Genomic DNA, 20,359 nt, shown 5'->3' with positions numbered 1-20,359 from the left:
ATTAATTTTAATTATTAATTATTTAATAAACTTCGAAAATTCATATCTTCTTCATACGAACTCCGTTTTCGACGTTCTTTATATCCACGCGAAGGAGAGACTATGCTCTACAACTTTCGTTTAGACTCCGTCGGCTAATTTTGATATTATTTTTATTATTTATTTTTAATAGGCTGGGACAGAAAATTTCGTTATAAATTCATAACTTCTTCGTTTGACGTCCGTTCTCGCCTAACTTTTTATCGCTTCGATACTAACAACAAGATCTTCGATTCTCGTTTAGATCACTAAGGCTAAATATCGCTCTAACGTAAATTTCACTTTTTACGTCATTCAGCGTTGTCGGTTCTGTCGCGAAACTTCGACAGGTCATAACTTCTTCGTTATAACTCGGATTTCGGCATTCTTTATATCTTCGGAAACCTTGTTTCAACTACTACAATATTATCCAAAGATATCAAGTTTATTTTATACTTCAATTTTGACGCTTATTTTTAATCTTAATTAATCAAACCACATAATTAAGCAATTAAGCACAAAACACATAATACTCAAATAATACATTTTTATTATTTCAAAACAGGTTACAAAGGTTAACCTAGACTATTTCATTGCTAAAAATGGCAATCCTAGAAACACATGCGTTACAATTCTCTCCACCTTAGAATGATTCCGTCTCCGGAATCACACATCAACAAACAAATGCGGATAGCGACTCAACATGTCACCCTCCATCTCCCAGGTGAGATTCGGCCCATTCGTGTGTTTCTATCGGACAAGCACTAACTCGACCATCTTGCATCGCAACTTCTTAGTCTTTCGGTCAACAATTGCCTCTGGTTCTTCAATCAACCTTTTGTTCTCATCGATTCTCAACTCCGAAAGTGGAAACATGCCGGGAACTTCCCCCGTGAACTTCCGTAAATAACACACATGAAAAGTGTTATGAATTCCATTCAGTTCTTCTGGTAGTTTGAGCTTGTAAGCTTGGTTCCCAATCCTTTGAAGAACTTTAAAAAGTCCAATAAACCTTGGACTTAATTTTCCCCTTTTTCCAAATCTTATAAGTCCCTTCCACGGCGAGACTTTAAGCAAAACTGAATCCCCAACTTCAAAAGTCATTGGTCTTCGCTTTTTGTCAGCATAGCTCTTTTTACGATCCTGAGCCGCTAACATTCTTTCCCTAATTATTTTCAACTTTTCAGCAGTTCGATGAACCAACTCCGGTCCCATAAACTGCTTTTCCCCAGCCTCAAGCCAACAAGACGGCGTATGACACTTTTGTCCATACAAAGCTTGGTAAGGTGTCATCTTAATGCTCGAGTGAAAACTATTATTATAGGAAAATTCTACCAATGGTAAATGTTCATCCCAATTACCTAGGAATTCCAAGGTACATGCTCTCAGCATATCTTCAAGTGTTTGTATCGTTCTTTCACTCTGACCATCAGTCTGCGGATGGTAAGCTGTACTTAAACATAACTTGGTACCCATTTTGTAACGACCAAATTTTCTAAAAAAAATTTTGTTTAAAAAAAACGTTACTTTAGAAGATATTAATAACTAAACATCATTCAATCATCCATAATGTAAACTGAACCATGTCCGAAAACCAAAACATACAACTAATCAGAAAATCAGAGTATCAATCCCAGAAAAGCTCGTAAATGCGGAAACCGAAGAGGATGCGTGTGTGTGACATGCTGCTACCGTGCCGGCTCCTTTCCCCTAGCTGAGGAGGTACCTGAAACCAAAACTGAAACCGTAAGCACAAAGCTTAGTGAGCTCCCCCATAATACCCCATACCATACAGCATATAACAAATAACATGCATTTAGGAGATACGGGCCCCGCCCACACTCGTGAAGATACAGGCCCCGCCCACACTTCGCCGCCTGGGAGATACGGGCCTAGCCCACACTCCATTCTCGGAGGGATACGGGCCTCGCCCACACCCAACCGTCAACACATATCATACAAGTATCACGCAGACAACAAGTATAAACAGTTCTATCATACTGGTATATATCACAATCAACTCGACCAATAGATACGGGCTCGGCCCACACTATAATGCTAACGTCTCAACTATACGGGCCGGCCTTGGTGCCTTAGACCCGTTACTACTGAAAGGAAACTCACCTCGAAATAGCTGCTGGTCTGTGTGGGAATTGATCACCTACTACTGCTGCTGCTGCTCCGGAAACTCCTCGGCTGTAATTCCCACAATATACTTAATCATACACTGCTAACTGTCCTTTATGTAAAATGACCATTTTACCCCTGGTTTAGCTCTAAGCCAATGCTAGGGTCAACTTTCAGTTGACCCGACTCGCCGAGTGGATCACTACTCGCCGAGTCCCTAGCCAACCAATGACCTGGGACCCTGGTTCTACTCGTCGAGTCGGGCTATGACTCGACGAGTTCTCCTTCTAACTGTCATTCAACACCTTCATCCTACTCGCCGAGTTGTATGAACAACTCGTCGAGTTCATCTTCATCCGAAGAACACTTTATTCTGCGACTCGCCGAGTTGTATGAACAACTCGCCGAGTCTGTTCTTGAGATTATGAAGATTGCCTTGGACTCGCCGAGTCAGGGCATTGACTCGCCGAGTCCTAACATGGATGAGTTCAGCTCCCAACTCACCAAGTCACCCCCTGTGACTCAAGGTTCAACTCGACACATGAAGAAGGGACCAAATCGACGACTCGCGACCAGACTCGCCGAGTCACCTATGCGACTCGCCGAGTCGTCGCCATGCACTCCCTAAATATACCGATTTGCTCGATTCCAGTCCATGCCATTCATAGATCTGGGCTTCTAGGACACGAATCACACGTAAAGTTTCCAACTTTACGTGTGGATATGCACCAAAATGGATTATAAGGCTCAAAATGTCTCAAAAGGGTAGATCTAGAGCTAACAAGCCACATGGGGCCATAAAGCTCACAGATCTGAGCTCCTGGAGCTTAATATTGCACAGATCCAAAGGCCAAACGCCTTATTACGCCATAATAAGCACATGCACACTTGAGGAATTGACTAAGAAGAACCCAAATGAAGTTTTAAGCATAGAGTCAAGGGGAAAACGGGTTATACCTCAAAGGAAATGCTGAAATGACCTAAAGATGGCTGATCTCCTTCTCCTCTTCTTGATCTACTCTTCTTTCTCCTCAACACCTTCAAGAACACACTAAAATGCCTCAAACTCTCAAGGGAAACAAGGGAAACGATGTAAGGGGGGCTCTGGGGTGAATGGGGACGAGTTGGGGGCGGAATGAGGGCTTAAATAGGGCGCAAGCCCTTGAACTTAGGGTTTCATCCCGCAGCGGTGACTCGCCGAGTCCATGATGTGGACTCGTCGAGTCGCCTACTTAAAACGTGTCCTGAGTCTCGTCCCTACTCGGCGAGTCGGACCCTATGACTCGCCGAGTCCAAGGCTAAATTAGGGCAATGCTCAAACAAAATTCACATACCGGAAACCAGGTGCTACAAATCTCCCCCACTTGTTTTAGACTTCGTCCTCGAAGTCTGCCGCCTGGTCCTGGAACAGCTCGGGGTAGTGCTCCATCATCTCATCTACCGGCTCCCAAGTCCACTCTGAACCCTTGCGGTGCTGCCATTGCACCTTCACTAACTCCACCCTCTTGTTCCTTAAATCCTTCGACTTCCTGTCGAGGATTGCGACTGGGCGCTCAATGTAGTTCAGGCTGTCATCAACCTGAATATCCTCCAAAGGTACTACTGCAGAATCGTCCACTAAGCACTTTCGCAACTGCGAAACATGGAAGGTGCTGTGGATCTGGCTAAGTTCGGCTGGCAGGTCCAGCCTATATGCTACCTTGCCCACCCGGGCTAAGACCCTGAATGGTCCGATGAATCGCGGGCCCAACTTGCCCCGCTTCCTGAATCGGATGACGCCTTTCCACGGCGACACCTTCAGGAGGACCATATCCCCAACCTGGAACTCTAAATCGGATCGACGCTTGTCGGCATAACTTTTCTGCCGACTCTGAGCAGTTTGAAGCCTGCTCCGGACCTGCTGGATCCTCTCAGTAGTCTTGAGCACCACTTCGGTGCTCCCCATAACCCTCTGACCAACCTCACCCCAGCATATCGGGGTCCTACACCTCCGTCCGTACAACATCTCGAAGGGAGGGCGGTCGATACTCGCGTGGTAGCTGTTGTTGTAGGAGAACTCAGCCAAGGGAAGATAGGTATCCCAGCTACCACCGAAATCCAGAACACATGCCCGCAACATGTCCTCCAAGGTCTGGATGGTCCGCTCGCTCTGTCCATCGGTCTGCGGGTGAAAGGCGGTGCTGAAATGCAGACGAGTGCCCAACTCGTCATGGAATCTCTTCCAAAACCTGGAAGTAAAACGCACGTCCCTATCTGAGATCACCGATACCGGCACCCCATGCCGTGCCACAATCTCCCTGATATAGATGTCGGCCAATTTCTCGGCCGATATGCTCTCCGAAATCGGAATAAAGTGAGCACTCTTGGTCAATCTATCCACGATGACCCAAATCAAATCCACTCCGCGCGCGGTCCTGGGAAGCTTCGTGATAAAATCCATCGTGATATCTTCCCATTTCCACAGTGGAATATCCAACGGCTGCATCTTGCCATGCGGCCTCTGATGTTCGGCCTTGACCTTCCTGCAGGTCAAGCACCGCTCAACGTACCATGCCACATCCCGTTTCATGCAGGGCCACCAATAGTCTGGACGAAGATCCCTATACATCTTCGTCGCCCCGGGATGAATAGAGAATCGGGACTTGTGCGCCTCCTCCATCAAAATCTGGCGCACACCCCCGTGATATGGCACCCACACCCTATGGTGTAGTGTCAATAACCCTCGGCTATCATGATCGAAGGAGGAAACCTGACCTACTACACGCTCGCTCTTCCGATGCTCCTCCTTGATCGCCTCCTGTTGAGCTTCCCGAATCTGCTCCAACAGGGGAGTCACCACCGTCATCCTCATACAGGCGTCCCTGATCGGCGCCGTCTTGCGGCTAAGCGCATCGGCCACCACATTGGCCTTCCCCGGGTGGTAAAGGATCTCGCAATCATAATCCTTCACCACATCCAACCACCGACGCTGCCTCATGTTCAGATTGGGCTGATCCATGAGGTACCTCAGACTCTTGTGGTCCGTGTAGATGGTACACCGAACCCCATAGAGGTAATGTCGCCAAATCTTGAGGGCAAATACCACCGCCCCCAGCTCCAAATCGTGCGTCGGGTAGTTCGCCTCGTGAGGCTTGAGCTGCCTCGAAGCGTAAGCAATGACATGCCCCCTTTGCATCAACACCGCGCCCAACCCGGAAATGGACGCATCACAATAAACCACGAAATCCTCTACGCCCTCTGGCAGGGCTAAGATCGGCGCCTCACACAATCTCTGTCTCAGCGTCTCAAATGCAGCCTGCTGCTCGGGTCCCCACCGAAAGACCACGGCTTTCTTCGTCAGCCGCGTCAGGGGCACGGCTATCTTGGAGAAATCCTTGATAAATCTCCGATAGTAGCCCGCCAATCCTAGGAAGCTCCGAATCTCGGATGGGGACTTCGGAACCTCCCATTTCATCACGGCCTCGACCTTGGCCGGATCGACCAGAATCCCGTTCTGGTTGACGAGGTGCCCCAGAAATTGCACCTCGCGCAACCAAAACTCACACTTGGAGAACTTGGCATACAAGCTCTCCCTCCTCAGGGTCTCTAACACCTCTCTCAAATGCTCCTCATGTTCCTCCCGGGTCTTGGAATAAACCAAGATATCATCGATAAAGACTATCACAGACCGGTCCAGCATCGGTCTGCATACACGGTTCATGAGGTCCATGAACGCGGCAGGAGCATTGGTGAGCCCAAACGGCATCACCACAAACTCGTAATGGCCATAGCGCGTCCGAAACGCGGTCTTCTGCATATCCTCCTCCCTGACCCTCATCTGATGATAACCTGAACGCAAATCGATCTTGGAGAACCACGATGCCCCTGAAGCTGGTCAAAGAGGTCATCAATCCTCGGAAGCGGGTAACGGTTCTTCACCGTCACCTTGTTCAACTCCCGATAATCTATACACATCCGGTGCGACCCATCCTTCTTTTTCACGAACAGAATCGGGGCTCCCCAGGGCGAACTGCTCGGCCGAATAAATCCCTTGTCCAGCAGCTCCTGCAGCTGCGTAGACAACTCCTGCATCTCGGGAGGAGCCAACCGATACGGTGCTTTGGCTATCGGAGCCGCACCGGGAATGAGGTCAATCCTGAACTCCACCTGTCGCTCCGGAGGTATCCCAGGTAGTTCCTCCGGAAAAACATCAGCAAAATCTCGAACTACCGGGACCTCGCTCACGGTCGCCTTACCCGCCTCCCGGGTGTCCATCACGTACGCGACATAACCCGCGCATCCCTGCTGAAGGTAACGCCTAGCCCTCGCTGCTGAACACACAGTGGGTCCACACTGCGGCCGCTCACCATGAATCACTAACTCTCCCCCGCATGGGGTCCTGACTCGCACTAGCTGCTGTGCATAATCTATCACTGCCCCATTAGGGCTCAACCAATCCATACCAATAATCACCTTGTTCCCACGCAAAGGAATGGGAACCAAATCTACCAGGTAACGCTCCTCAAACAGTCGCAGAACACAATCCCGAAACACCATCGATGCTCGCACCGATCGATCGTCAGCAATCTCCACCTCCAACGGGCAATCTAACTCGCCTGAAGCCTCATGAAATCTCTTGCTAAGAGCAAGGGAAACGAACGATCGGGATGCACCCGAGTCGAACAATACCTGAACCGGAATGCCGTTCACATGGAACGATCCTAATACACATGTATACACACGGAGCACATATCAATTATCATAACAACATAAAGCAAAAGATAGAAGGAAAGAATCATACCCGTCACCACATCGGGCGCGGCGCGTGCCTCCTCGGCAGTCAACTGAAATGCCCGACTCCTCACCACTGGAGCCTCTGCCTTGCCCTGACGGCCATCCGTGATCCGCAGGGTCGCTGGAGCCGGCGCCTTCACTGGCGCTGCAACTGACAACTGGGGGCAATTGGCCTTCTTGTGGCCCCTCTGGTTGCAGTGAAAACACAGCAACTCGGATGTCTGAATAGCTGAAACTGGAGCAGTACAATCCCTGCTAAAGTGCCCTGTCTTGCCGCACTTGTAGCAGCCTCCTGATCCCATCCTACACATCCCCACGTGCGTCCTGCCGCATTTCCCGCAGCGGCTCGATCCTGAATGACCTTTCGGTCTACCGTCTAGTCCCTTGGGCTTCTTCCCCGAAGCCCCTCCTGCCTGACCGTCCTCAAGTCTCCGTTTCCGGATGTGCTCCAAATCTAACTCTCTCTCTAGCCCTGGCAATCATAGAGTCCAGGGTAGGGCAGGCCGAAAAACTAACATGCTCCCGGATGTCAGCTCGTAGCATATCATGGTAATGAGTCCTCCTCATGTCCTCGTCACCGGCATACTGGGGCACCAATAAAGCCCTCTCCCGAAACTTGGCGGTGATCTCCGCCACGGTCTCTGTCGTCTGCCTCATGTCTAGGAACTCCCTGGCCAGCTGCTGAAGCTCGACCGCCGGTGCAAACTCTGCCCTGAACCTAGCCACAAAGTCCGACCAGGTCATTGCCTCGATAGCCGAGGCTCCCAACGAGTCACCCACTGACTCCCACCAATCTCGGGCCCGGTCCCGTAAACACCCTGCTGCGTACCTCACCTTCGACCCCTCGGGGCAGAAGCTGATCAACTGGGCGGACTCGATATCCGCAATCCACCGCCTGGCGACAATGGGGTCCTTCACCCCATGGAAATCCGGCGCACCACTGCCCCTGAAGTCCTTGAAGGACAGTGTGCGAGGTCCTGACTGGCTGGAGGCCAAGTCACTCCTGAATGCCCGTAGGCGATCCTCCATCATCTCCACGATCCCTTCCTTGATCGACCCAAAGATGATGGGGGTCGACTCAAGGATGCCCCTAGTGATCTCCGACGTGATGAACTCACGCAACCTCTCCTCAATCGGCTCGGTGCCAGATCCCGAACCTGACCCCTCTCCTGACCCGCCATCTGTCGGTCTCGGTCGAAGTACCACCATTCTGCAAAACATCAAATAATAATCATTAGTGGTACTGCTACTTTCTGAGGGATCTCAACTACTTACAGGTTCCTTGGTTTCGTCTTGGCCTTCCTCGGCTCGGGTACGGATCCTCTGCTTTCAGTAGTACGGGCCCATACTACCTTCCACATCTATCCGTACCGTCTCCGAGGAATTCCTTGACTCCACCAGCTCCCCTTCACTACTGCTACCCTCCGCTATTCTCATCCTAGGCTTGCCCTAGGTGAAACCCAAGTTCAACACAACCGGTCCTCAGCTGCTGTAGGTCTCCTCGTAATGCCAGTTAGCCACCACCTAAACACCATCACATGTAATGAGGATTAGATAATCCTTCAAGTAAAGGTTCCGTCCCTACAACGGTTGGACTCAAACAAGAGCTGCGCAATAGGGCCAGTTCCAACACTCTGGGATTATTCAACCCTGATTACATGTGGTGTGACGTGTTTACCTAGTGGCCCACTCCCATTACTCAGAATCCCACCAAGCACGAAGCAAGCAGCATTCGGATAAGGAAAAACAGACTCGAGCTAACACTGTTCTTAGAACAAGAAACGACACTTAACATAGGATGCTAAGCTCATATTATCAGGCATAACCTACACAGGCTATCCTACTGCGGTCTACACAATTCTAACATGCAATATTCAATAAGCTGTAGCAAATAAACAGGCACATAAGGCATCATTCCTAGATCCTTAGCCTACTCTAGCATGCAATATTCCATAAGCTGATAATCATAATATAAACTTGTATGGGTACTATGGGGAATACTTACTTGAGCTCGGCCGGTTGCGCACGTCACACACTTTACTCTTTCTTGTGACTCTCTTTCGGGTTTTTAAAGAACAATTTCTTTTGGAAAAACAACCTTTTAATCCCTCGATTTGAGTCCAAACACTCCCGAAGGCGTGTCCGAATCCCTCAAACCAGGGCTCTGATACCAACTTGTAACGACCAAATTTTCTAAAAAAAATTTTGTTTAAAAAAAACGTTACTTTAGAAGATATTAATAACTAAACATCATTCAATCATCCATAATGTAAACTGAACCATGTCCGAAAACCAAAACATACAACTAATCAGAAAATCAGAGTATCAATCCCAGAAAAGCTCGTAAATGCGGAAACCGAAGAGGATGCGTGTGTGTGTGACATGCTGCTACCGTGCCGGCTCCTTTCCCCTAGCTGAGGAGGTACCTGAAACCAAAACTGAAACCGTAAGCACAAAGCTTAGTGAGCTCCCCCATAATACCCCATACCATACAGCATATAACAAATAACATGCATTTAGGAGATACGGGCCCCGCCCACACTCGTGAAGATACGGGCCCCGCCCACACTTCGCCGCCTGGGAGATACGGGCCTAGCCCACACTCCATTCTCGGAGGGATACGGGCCTCGCCCACACCCAACCGTCAACACATATCATACAAGTATCACGCAGACAACAAGTATAAACAGTTCTATCATACTGGTATATATCACAATCAACTCGACCAATAGATACGGGCTCGGCCCACACTATAATGCTAACGTCTCAACTATACGGGCCGGCCTTGGTGCCTTAGACCCGTTACTACTGAAAGGAAACTCACCTCGAAATAGCTGCTGGTCTGTGTGGGAATTGATCACCTACTACTGCTGCTGCTGCTCCGGAAACTCCTCGGCTGTAATTCCCACAATATACTTAATCATACACTGCTAACTGTCCTTTATGTAAAATGACCATTTTACCCCTGGTTTAGCTCTAAGCCAATGCTAGGGTCAACTTTCAGTTGACCCGACTCGCCGAGTGGATCACTACTCGCCGAGTCCCTAGCCAACCAATGACCTGGGACCCTGGTTCTACTCGTCGAGTCGGGCTATGACTCGACGAGTTCTCCTTCTAACTGTCATTCAACACCTTCATCCTACTCGCCGAGTTGTATGAACAACTCGTCGAGTTCATCTTCATCCGAAGAACACTTTATTCTGCGACTCGCCGAGTTGTATGAACAACTCGCCGAGTCTGTTCTTGAGATTATGAAGATTGCCTTGGACTCGCCGAGTCAGGGCATTGACTCGCCGAGTCCTAACATGGATGAGTTCAGCTCCCAACTCACCGAGTCACCCCCTGTGACTCAAGGTTCAACTCGACACATGAAGAAGGGACCAAATCGACGACTCGCGACCAGACTCGCCGAGTCACCTATGCGACTCGCCGAGTCGTCGCCATGCACTCCCTAAATATACCGATTTGCTCGATTCCAGTCCATGCCATTCATAGATCTGGGCTTCTAGGACACGAATCACACGTAAAGTTTCCAACTTTACGTGTGGATATGCACCAAAATGGATTATAAGGCTCAAAATGTCTCAAAAGGGTAGATCTAGAGCTAACATGTGACAACCGTCAAATTTTGGTCAATTCAAAGTCAAATAAAGTCATCAAGTCAAGCCGGTCAACTCTATTAAACCTTGTGTATTAGGGTTAGTGTTATGTTCGTATTGTATAACTTGCTATGTTAATGGGAAAACATCACAGGAGAAAAGTTTGTGTTAAAAATTTCCTAAGCCTTCGCATCCCTTCGCATTTATCTCTTTAAAAATTCTGCAATTTCATCATTTTATGACCCCATTTGCGAAGTTGAGTATTTATTTCCAAAAATGCGAAACTCCAGGGACAATATTTGAAATCTTCTGTTTTCTTTCCCAATTCGCATTCTACTGTGAAATACTTCGCATCTTCATTCTTACACCCTTCGCATCCCTTCGCATTTATCTCTTTAAAAATTCTGCAATTTCATCATTTTATGACCCCATTTGCGAAGTTGAGTATTTATTTCCAAAAATGCGAAACTCCAGGGACAATATTTGAAATCTTCTGTTTTCTTTCCCAATTCGCATTCTACTGTGAAATACTTCGCATCTTCATTCTTACACCCTTCGCATCCCTTCGCATTTATCTCTTTAAAAATTCTGCAATTTCATCATTTTATGACCCCATTTGCGAAGTTGAGTATTTATTTCCAAAAATGCGAAACTCCAGGGACAATATTTGAAATCTTCTGTTTTCTTTCCCAATTCGCATTCTACTGTGAAATACTTCGCATCTTCATTCTTACACCCTTCGCATCCCTTCGCATTTATCTCTTTAAAAATTCTGCAATTTCATCATTTTATGACCCCATTTGCGAAGTTGAGTATTTATTTCCAAAAATGCGAAACTCCAGGGACAATATTTGAAATCTTCTGTTTTCTTCCCCAATTCGCATTCTACTGTGAAATACTTCGCATCTTCATTCTTACACCCTTCGCATCCCTTCGCATTTATCACCTTCGCATTTTAAGCTAATTAATCAAATGCGATTCACAAAATTTTCATTCCAGAATGCGAACACAGTTTAGTTCTTGAACTCTAAACTTGCGAAATCAAAAATTCATATGTTGAACCCATATGCGAATATTAACCGAATTGACTTCAAATTGACTCATAGATGCGAACACTCGATTGTTTTACTTTCGCAAAATGAGCATCAACAACTCCACAATCACTCTATGACCAGCCATACCTCCCCACCTTACCTATGTCACATCAATGTTCCCTTACACTCAATTTACCCTCTTCCCACATTTTTGAGGGCTGATTATTCACCCTCTCTCCTCACTTCTCTCAATTGCTCTCATTTCACAAGAAGATCAAACTCTTTCCTCTCTCACTTTCTCTCTCTAGAAATTCGAGATTCAAGGGCTGATCTCGAGTTTTTCCTCCACATTTGGTAAGCATAATCCATTCTCTTTGTGATTATCTCGTTTATTACCACTCAAATCATGGATATCTTAGACAAACTCTCTCATAATTGTGTTAGATCTTCGAATCTTCAAGTGATTCTTCAAGTGTTCTTGGGTTGAACACTTTCCTTCTTCAACACTTATCTACTGAAATCACTTAAGGTGAGTTCATACCCCTACATTTTCATGTTTTCTCAAGTTTTCAGGGGGGGAATACAAGTTAAAACACTAAGAACATATCTAAATTTTTCTAACAGCCTTCATCAGAAAAGTTCAACTCCATTCACGGACTGTTTTGGGAATCTTAACTATTTTTGTTTTCAAAACTGTACAAGGTGCAAATAGTTCAAGTTTTTAGCTTTTAAATGGCTACTTGCACATCTCCATACGATTTTTCTACAATTTATGGTGATTTTTACAAAACTGCCTATCATTTCAAACAAAAATCCGGACCAGTCTGTGATTATGGACTTTTTCACTCAAGTTAGAGGTCATATTAATTTGTGATAAAAATTATGAGCAAACTAGACACATTTTTTGAACTCTCAGAATTTACAGATCTAGTTTTCGACTTCGTATGATTTTTCTATGATTTTTCCAAATACAGGGCAGAATGGCTAAAGTTAGCCAACAGCATGTAAATATCATAACACTTTGTATTATGTTGAGCAAAGTGTATAATCATAAGTTCTAAGATTTGAATGTGTTTCCATGTTAGTTTATCATTATGAACTGGAATTAAGACATTCATATTAAATATTAAATATTAGACATTCATTTTGGAACACGTATCATTAGACTATAAAATGTATAGTTTGATAAATTCACAATACTATTACATTTCCATAAAAGAATTCATACATATTACATACATTTTAGATAAACTATAATAGGTATAGTTTAGGATACATCACTCAACGCACTCGTACAAAAAGGGTACATTCATACAAGAAAGATTCATATTCGCACCCATTTCAAGTAAACTTGTTAACCTATATTGTGAGACTCTCTCTCCCCGTACGTCCGAGTGCGGGATATAATTCCTGGTAGTTATAATCAGAATCTCCTTGAGGGAGAACGTGATACTTGTATATAGATCTATATTGGGTTTGACACCCCACACCTTTCTGCTAGCTACAGTTGGACCTGCAGGTCTACGGGTGACAAATGTCATTTCATTTTTCGCGACACTGAGAACGTCGTGGCAGGTTCACATAGTCATAGTATGATTATAACGGCTCACATAGGGAACAATCCATAAGTTTACGGGATTTTATTTTTTAAAACCTAAATGAGTTTTATGTTGATTTAAAATCACCTTTTATCTCTATGGGTACAAATACAAAGTACCGGGTCTCTATACAAAAAGAGGTACAGATACAAAGTACCGGGTCTCTATACAAAGTTATATTGATATTAAAACTATTCTTCCTCTAGAATTGTTAGACTTCAACTATAGTCGCTGAGTGTATATGTTTGAGTCATATAAGAATTTAGTCTTGGTTGGCCTAGAATTGGTGGTGCCCGCCTCATCTCCTGTTCCTCGTTGGGTTGTGGACCTAGGGCAGACCCACTATATTCAACGTTTTATCTAATTTAAATCTCACATAACTTATATACACTGGACGATTATAGAGGAACTCTACGGGTCACTCTAGGGTTCATTAATGCATCATGTAGGAATATTTCTATTCACACTTAACTAAGAAAATATTGGATTTTCTGGAAATCAAACTATATCGATTTTACAAGGAAAAGCGGTTTCTACTTCAAATAAAACTCTTATGAACTCACCAACCTTTGTGTTGACACTTTTTTTTAAAACTACTTGTATTCTCAGGAAATCAGTGAAACAGGAAAACTTCATCGCTTTGAGGATGGGACGTTAAACCGTCAACGATTTATTTTGTCATCATAATGTAATTGCTTTTGAAACATGTAAACATATACTTTGGTGTAACTTTTGCAATTATATATATGGTGGTTGTTTTTTTACTTTGAGCACTATTATACACGTTGTTGTGATACTGTACATGAAGTCCTCCACCCCCAGACGTTTCCGCCATCCTTGGTTTGGGGGTGTGACAGATTGGTATCAGAGCATTGTTTATAGTGAACTAAGTATATCGAACCACATAAGATATACAAACTATAAATGCATTGGGACTAAGGTCTCTGATTTTAAGATTTCAAAACCACTATACCTTTAAGAATAAATAACTTTTGTTAAAAGTATACATGCATGCATACATACTAAGGTCAGCATCATTTTAGGACAAAACAAAAGTAATGATTGTTGGATATCACAGGTAAGCCTGGGGATGTATGATCAGTCTTGGGAATAGCATAGCCTGATCAACTATGCTGGTCCGAGGAGTGATTAGCATATGCCCAAGAATGGTTGTGATGTGGCAACAAGTCTAAAAACTTACCAACACTACCACAATGAAATACCATAGGGGTATTTTGGCATTATTAAAATTACATATGTGAGAACTAAATAGATCTTTATCAATAGGTCAATAGTTGCTTAGTGGATACATTAAAATTTTATGTATCCAGGACGTCATAGACTTAGAATCTGTGGATCTTTGCTCTACTTCCTGTTCTCGTTGGATTGGGGATTTAGAGTTAGGGTCGCTTATTCGAAGGTCTATCCTGTCCCGAATACATATAATTAGTATGCACTAAACAATTTGTTGAAGTACCTGATAAAGATCATCGTATAATTAACTAATTAGTACGTTTGCTTAATTGTTTCTTATATCCCCATTTCTCGCGAAGATATCATGGCTGGATTTCCATCCACACGACGACCCGTACTACCCTAACCACGACAATACCAAATGGCTCGGAGAGGAGCCAGAGAATGATTACCCAACCCCTGTAGATGGTCACCAAGCTGAAGGCTATGCTGATGGTTCTAACTCCAACCTTGAAGTGGAGAACTTAACCCCGATGACTCTTGTTCCGAATCCTAACCCTTGTCCAACTTTTCAAGGCCCGACGCCTCCTTGGGTAGAGTGCTTGGAAACCTGGAGCAAAGAACAAGACCAACATATGTCGTTTAATAGAGAACGAAGCTTCTACAACATAAACGAAGGAAGCTCAACGGATACAATTTTTCCAATCCTGGTCCATAGAGTTGCCCGAAACGAGATTCTGGGTAGAACAACTCTCCATAGTATCGCAAAGGTTGATGCAAATGCAAGAATACATACGATCCGCACCAAGCGCCTTGATCACACTCGTGAAAAATCTAAGAGAGACCACAAAACCCACTAACTCGTGAAGTTCATTCATATGGACTTCCTTTATGAACTATATATAAGGAATTCTTAAATCGGAGAAAAATGCAGGAAAAATCAAATTCTATAACAACTGACTTGTCTTTACCAGTAGAAACTTATCATCTGATCATTTTTCCTTTTTGCAAACTCATGACAGAACAAATGCCACCAAGGAAAAGACCCAGACCTTCGGGCAGCACAGCGCCACCACCTCCGACGCCACCTCCCCAGTTTGATCCTGAAATGTTCCAAGCTGCAGTGACAGCAGCCGTGGTAGCTGCAATGTCACAAATTGGCACAAATAGCAATGGTGGTGCTGGATCTGGAGCCACAAACCCTAACCACGGGGATAGTGCAGGACGCACAAGGGAATGCACTTACAAGGACTTCACAAATGGCAAACCCGATTCCTTTGATGGAAGTGGGGGTGTCCTCGCACTAATTCAATGGTTCGAGAGGACCGAAGCGATCTTTGAGATTTGTGCTTGCCCCGAAGCGAGCAAAGTCAAGTACGCGACATTCACCTTCATCGGAAGAGCTCTCACTTGGTGGAACGGCAAAGTTAAGTCGCTTACGCTTGCAGTGGCTAACTCGTTAAGTTGGGAGGACTTAAAGAAGATGATGTTGAAGGAATATTGCCCAAGAGGTGAAGTGCAAAAGCTGGAGCAAGAACTATGGAATCTCAGAATGGCAGGCTCCGACCTTACAACTTACACCAACCGATTTTGTGATCTAGCACTCCTTTGTCCCGCTATGGTCACCCCGGAAGACAAAAAGTTGGAGCGTTACCTCTGGGGATTGTCCCCCGAAATTCAAGATAGCGTGCTCGCCTCAAGACCAACTACCTTCGACAGCGCCAAGGAGTTAGCACAACAACTCATCGACCACCATGCCCACCATGACACTATGGCAACCACCCTTACCCAGGCAAGAGGAGGGAACAACGAAAGAAAGTTTTGGGACAACAAGAAGGACAAATCAACCCAAGGCCTCGCTAAGAAGCAACAGATCCTTACTGTTCATGCTGCCACAACCCTCACCACACCAACTCCCATGAAACCATACGCAGGAACACTTCCAAAATGCAACAAGTGTAACTTCCATCACACTGGGGCTTGCCGAAAGTTGCATTGCAAAAACTGCGACAGAGAGGGGCACACAGCTCGTTTCTGTAAGGCACCAGCACGACCCATCAACCAGGTACCCGGCTCTGGAGCAAGCCCAACCTGTTACGAGTGTGGAGAAACGGGACACTTTATAAGGGAATGCCCAAGGACAAGAGATGCTGGTGGTGGCGGGAGGGTGTTTGCAATCACCGAGGGAGAAACCACTCCGGAACTGCCCGCAAATATCAGTACGTGTTTCTAACATCGACATTTAAATCCCGAATTTCTTTATATGATAAATCTAGCATCGATTAAAGCATGCATTGTAGTAATCATGTGACACCGGGCGGGTCATTCCTCACCATAATCAAATTCTTGTGCTACGAAAAGTCATCCCCATCTTTCCTCTAAATTCCTAGATCCCCATTCGAAGTGCAAATTTCGGGATGAAATTCCCTTTAACGGGGGGATGATGTGACAACCGTCAAATTTTGGTCAATTCAAAGTCAAATAAAGTCATCAAGTCAAGCCGGTCAACTCTATTAAACCTTGTGTATTAGGGTTAGTGTTATGTTCGTATTGTATAACTTGCTATGTTAATGGGAAAACATCACAGGAGAAAAGTTTGTGTTAAAAATTTCCTAAGCCTTCGCATCCCTTCGCATTTATCTCTTTAAAAATTCTGCAATTTCATCATTTTATGACCCCATTTGCGAAGTTGAGTATTTATTTCCAAAAATGCGAAACTCCAGGGACAATATTTGAAATCTTCTGTTTTCTTTCCCAATTCGCATTCTACTGTGAAATACTTCGCATCTTCATTCTTACACCCTTCGCATCCCTTCGCATTTATCTCTTTAAAAATTCTGCAATTTCATCATTTTATGACCCCATTTGCGAAGTTGAGTATTTATTTCCAAAAATGCGAAACTCCAGGGACAATATTTGAAATCTTCTGTTTTCTTTCCCAATTCGCATTCTACTGTGAAATACTTCGCATCTTCATTCTTACACCCTTCGCATCCCTTCGCATTTATCTCTTTAAAAATTCTGCAATTTCATCATTTTATGACCCCATTTGCGAAGTTGAGTATTTATTTCCAAAAATGCGAAACTCCAGGGACAATATTTGAAATCTTCTGTTTTCTTCCCCAATTCGCATTCTACTGTGAAATACTTCGCATCTTCATTCTTACACCCTTCGCATCCCTTCGCATTTATCACCTTCGCATTTTAAGCTAATTAATCAAATGCGATTCACAAAATTTTCATTCCAGAATGCGAACACAGTTTAGTTCTTGAACTCTAAACTTGCGAAATCAAAAATTCATATGTTGAACCCATATGCGAATATTAACCGAATTGACTTCAAATTGACTCATAGATGCGAACACTCGATTGTTTTACTTTCGCAAAATGAGCATCAACAACTCCACAATCACTCTATGACCAGCCATACCTCCCCACCTTACCTATGTCACATCAATGTTCCCTTACACTCAATTTACCCTCTTCCCACGTTTTTGAGGGCTGATTATTCACCCTCTCTCCTCACTTCTCTCAATTGCTCTCATTTCACAAGAAGATCAAACTCTTTCCTCTCTCACTTTCTCTCTCTAGAAATTCGAGATTCAAGGGCTGATCTCGAGTTTTTCCTCCACATTTGGTAAGCATAATCCATTCTCTTTGTGATTATCTCGTTTATTACCACTCAAATCATGGATATCTTAGACAAACTCTCTCATAATTGTGTTAGATCTTCGAATCTTCAAGTGATTCTTCAAGTGTTCTTGGGTTGAACACTTTCCTTCTTCAACACTTATCTACTGAAATCACTTAAGGTGAGTTCATACCCCTACATTTTCATGTTTTCTCAAGTTTTCAGGGGGGGAATACAAGTTAAAACACTAAGAACATATCTAAATTTTTCTAACAGCCTTCATCAGAAAAGTTCAACTCCATTCACGGACTGTTTTGGGCATCTTAACTATTTTTGTTTTCAAAACTGTACAAGGTGCAAATAGTTCAAGTTTTTAGCTTTTAAATGGCTACTTGCACATCTCCATACGATTTTTCTACAATTTATGGTGATTTTTACAAAACTGCCTATCATTTCAAACAAAAATCCGGACCAGTCTGTGATTATGGACTTTTTCACTCAAGTTAGAGGTCATATTAATTTGTGATAAAAATTATGAGCAAACTAGACACATTTTTTGAACTCTCAGAATTTACAGATCTAGTTTTCGACTTCGTATGATTTTTCTATGATTTTTCCAAATACAGGGCAGAATGGCTAAAGTTAGCCAACAGCATGTAAATATCATAACACTTTGTATTATGTTGAGCAAAGTGTATAATCATAAGTTCTAAGATTTGAATGTGTTTCCATGTTAGTTTATCATTATGAACTGGAATTAAGACATTCATATTAAATATTAAATATTATACATTCATTTTGGAACACGTATCATTAGACTATAAAATGTATAGTTTGATAAATTCACAATACTATTACATTTCCATAAAAGAATTCATACATATTACATACATTTTAGATAAACTATAATAGGTATAGTTTAGGATACATCACTCAACGCACTCGTACAAAAAGGGTACATTCATACAAGAAAGATTCATATTCGCACCCATTTCAAGTAAACTTGTTAACCTATATTGTGAGACTCTCTCTCCCCGTACGTCCGAGTGCGGGATATAATTCCTGGTAGTTATAATCAGAATCTCATTGAGGGAGAACGTGATACTTGTATATAGATCTATATTGGGTTTGACACCCCACACCTTTCTGCTAGCTACAGTTGGACCTGCAGGTCTACGGGTGACAAATGTCATTTCATTTTTCGCGACACTGAGAACGTCGTGGCAGGTTCACATAGTCATAGTATGATTATAACGGCTCACATAGGGAACAATCCATAAGTTTACGGGATTTTATTTTTTAAAACCTAAATGAGTTTTATGTTGATTTAAAATCACCTTTTATCTCTATGGGTACAAATACAAAGTACCGGGTCTCTATACAAAAAGAGGTACAGATACAAAGTACCGGGTCTCTATACAAAGTTATATTGATATTAAAACTATTCTTCCTCTAGAATTGTTAGACTTCAACTATAGTCGCTGAGTGTATATGTTTGAGTCATATAAGAATTTAGTCTTGGTTGGCCTAGAATTGGTGGTGCCCGCCTCATCTCCTGTTCCTCGTTGGGTTGTGGACCTAGGGCAGACCCACTATATTCAACGTTTTATCTAATTTAAATCTCATATAACTTATATACACTGGACGATTATAGAGGAACTCTACGGGTCACTCTAGGGTTCATTAATGCATCATGTAGGAATATTTCTATTCACACTTAACTAAGAAAATATTGGATTTTCTGGAAATCAAACTATATCGATTTTACAAGGAAAAGCGGTTTCTACTTCAAATAAAACTCTTATGAACTCACCAACCTTTGTGTTGACACTTTTTTTTAAAACTACTTGTATTCTCAGGAAATCAGTGAAACAGGAAAACTTCATCGCTTTGAGGATGGGACGTTAAACCGTCAACGATTTATTTTGTCATCATAATGTAATTGCTTTTGAAACATGTAAACATATACTTTGGTGTAACTTTTGCAATTATATATATGGTGGTTGTTTTTTTACTTTGAGCACTATTATACACGTTGTTGTGATACTGTACATGAAGTCCTCCACCCCCAGACGTTTCCGCCATCCTTGGTTTGGGGGTGTGACATAACAAGCCACATGGGGCCATAAAGCTCACAGATCTGAGCTCCTGGAGCTTAATATTGCACAGATCCAAAGGCCAAACGCCTTATTACGCCATAATAAGCACATGCACACTTGAGGAATTGACTAAGAAGAACCCAAATGAAGTTTTAAGCATAGAGTCAAGGGGAAAACGGGTTATACCTCAAAGGAAATGCTGAAATGACCCAAAGATGGCTGATCTCCTTCTCCTCTTCTTGATCTACTCTTCTTTCTCCTCAACACCTTCAAGAACACACTAAAA

Source organism: Lactuca saligna, chromosome 5, assembly GCF_052625555.1.
Source record: "Lactuca saligna cultivar CGN05327 chromosome 5, ASM5262555v1, whole genome shotgun sequence".
Lineage (NCBI taxonomy): Eukaryota > Viridiplantae > Streptophyta > Magnoliopsida > Asterales > Asteraceae > Lactuca > Lactuca saligna.
Note: the sequence above shows the minus strand (reverse complement) of the source record.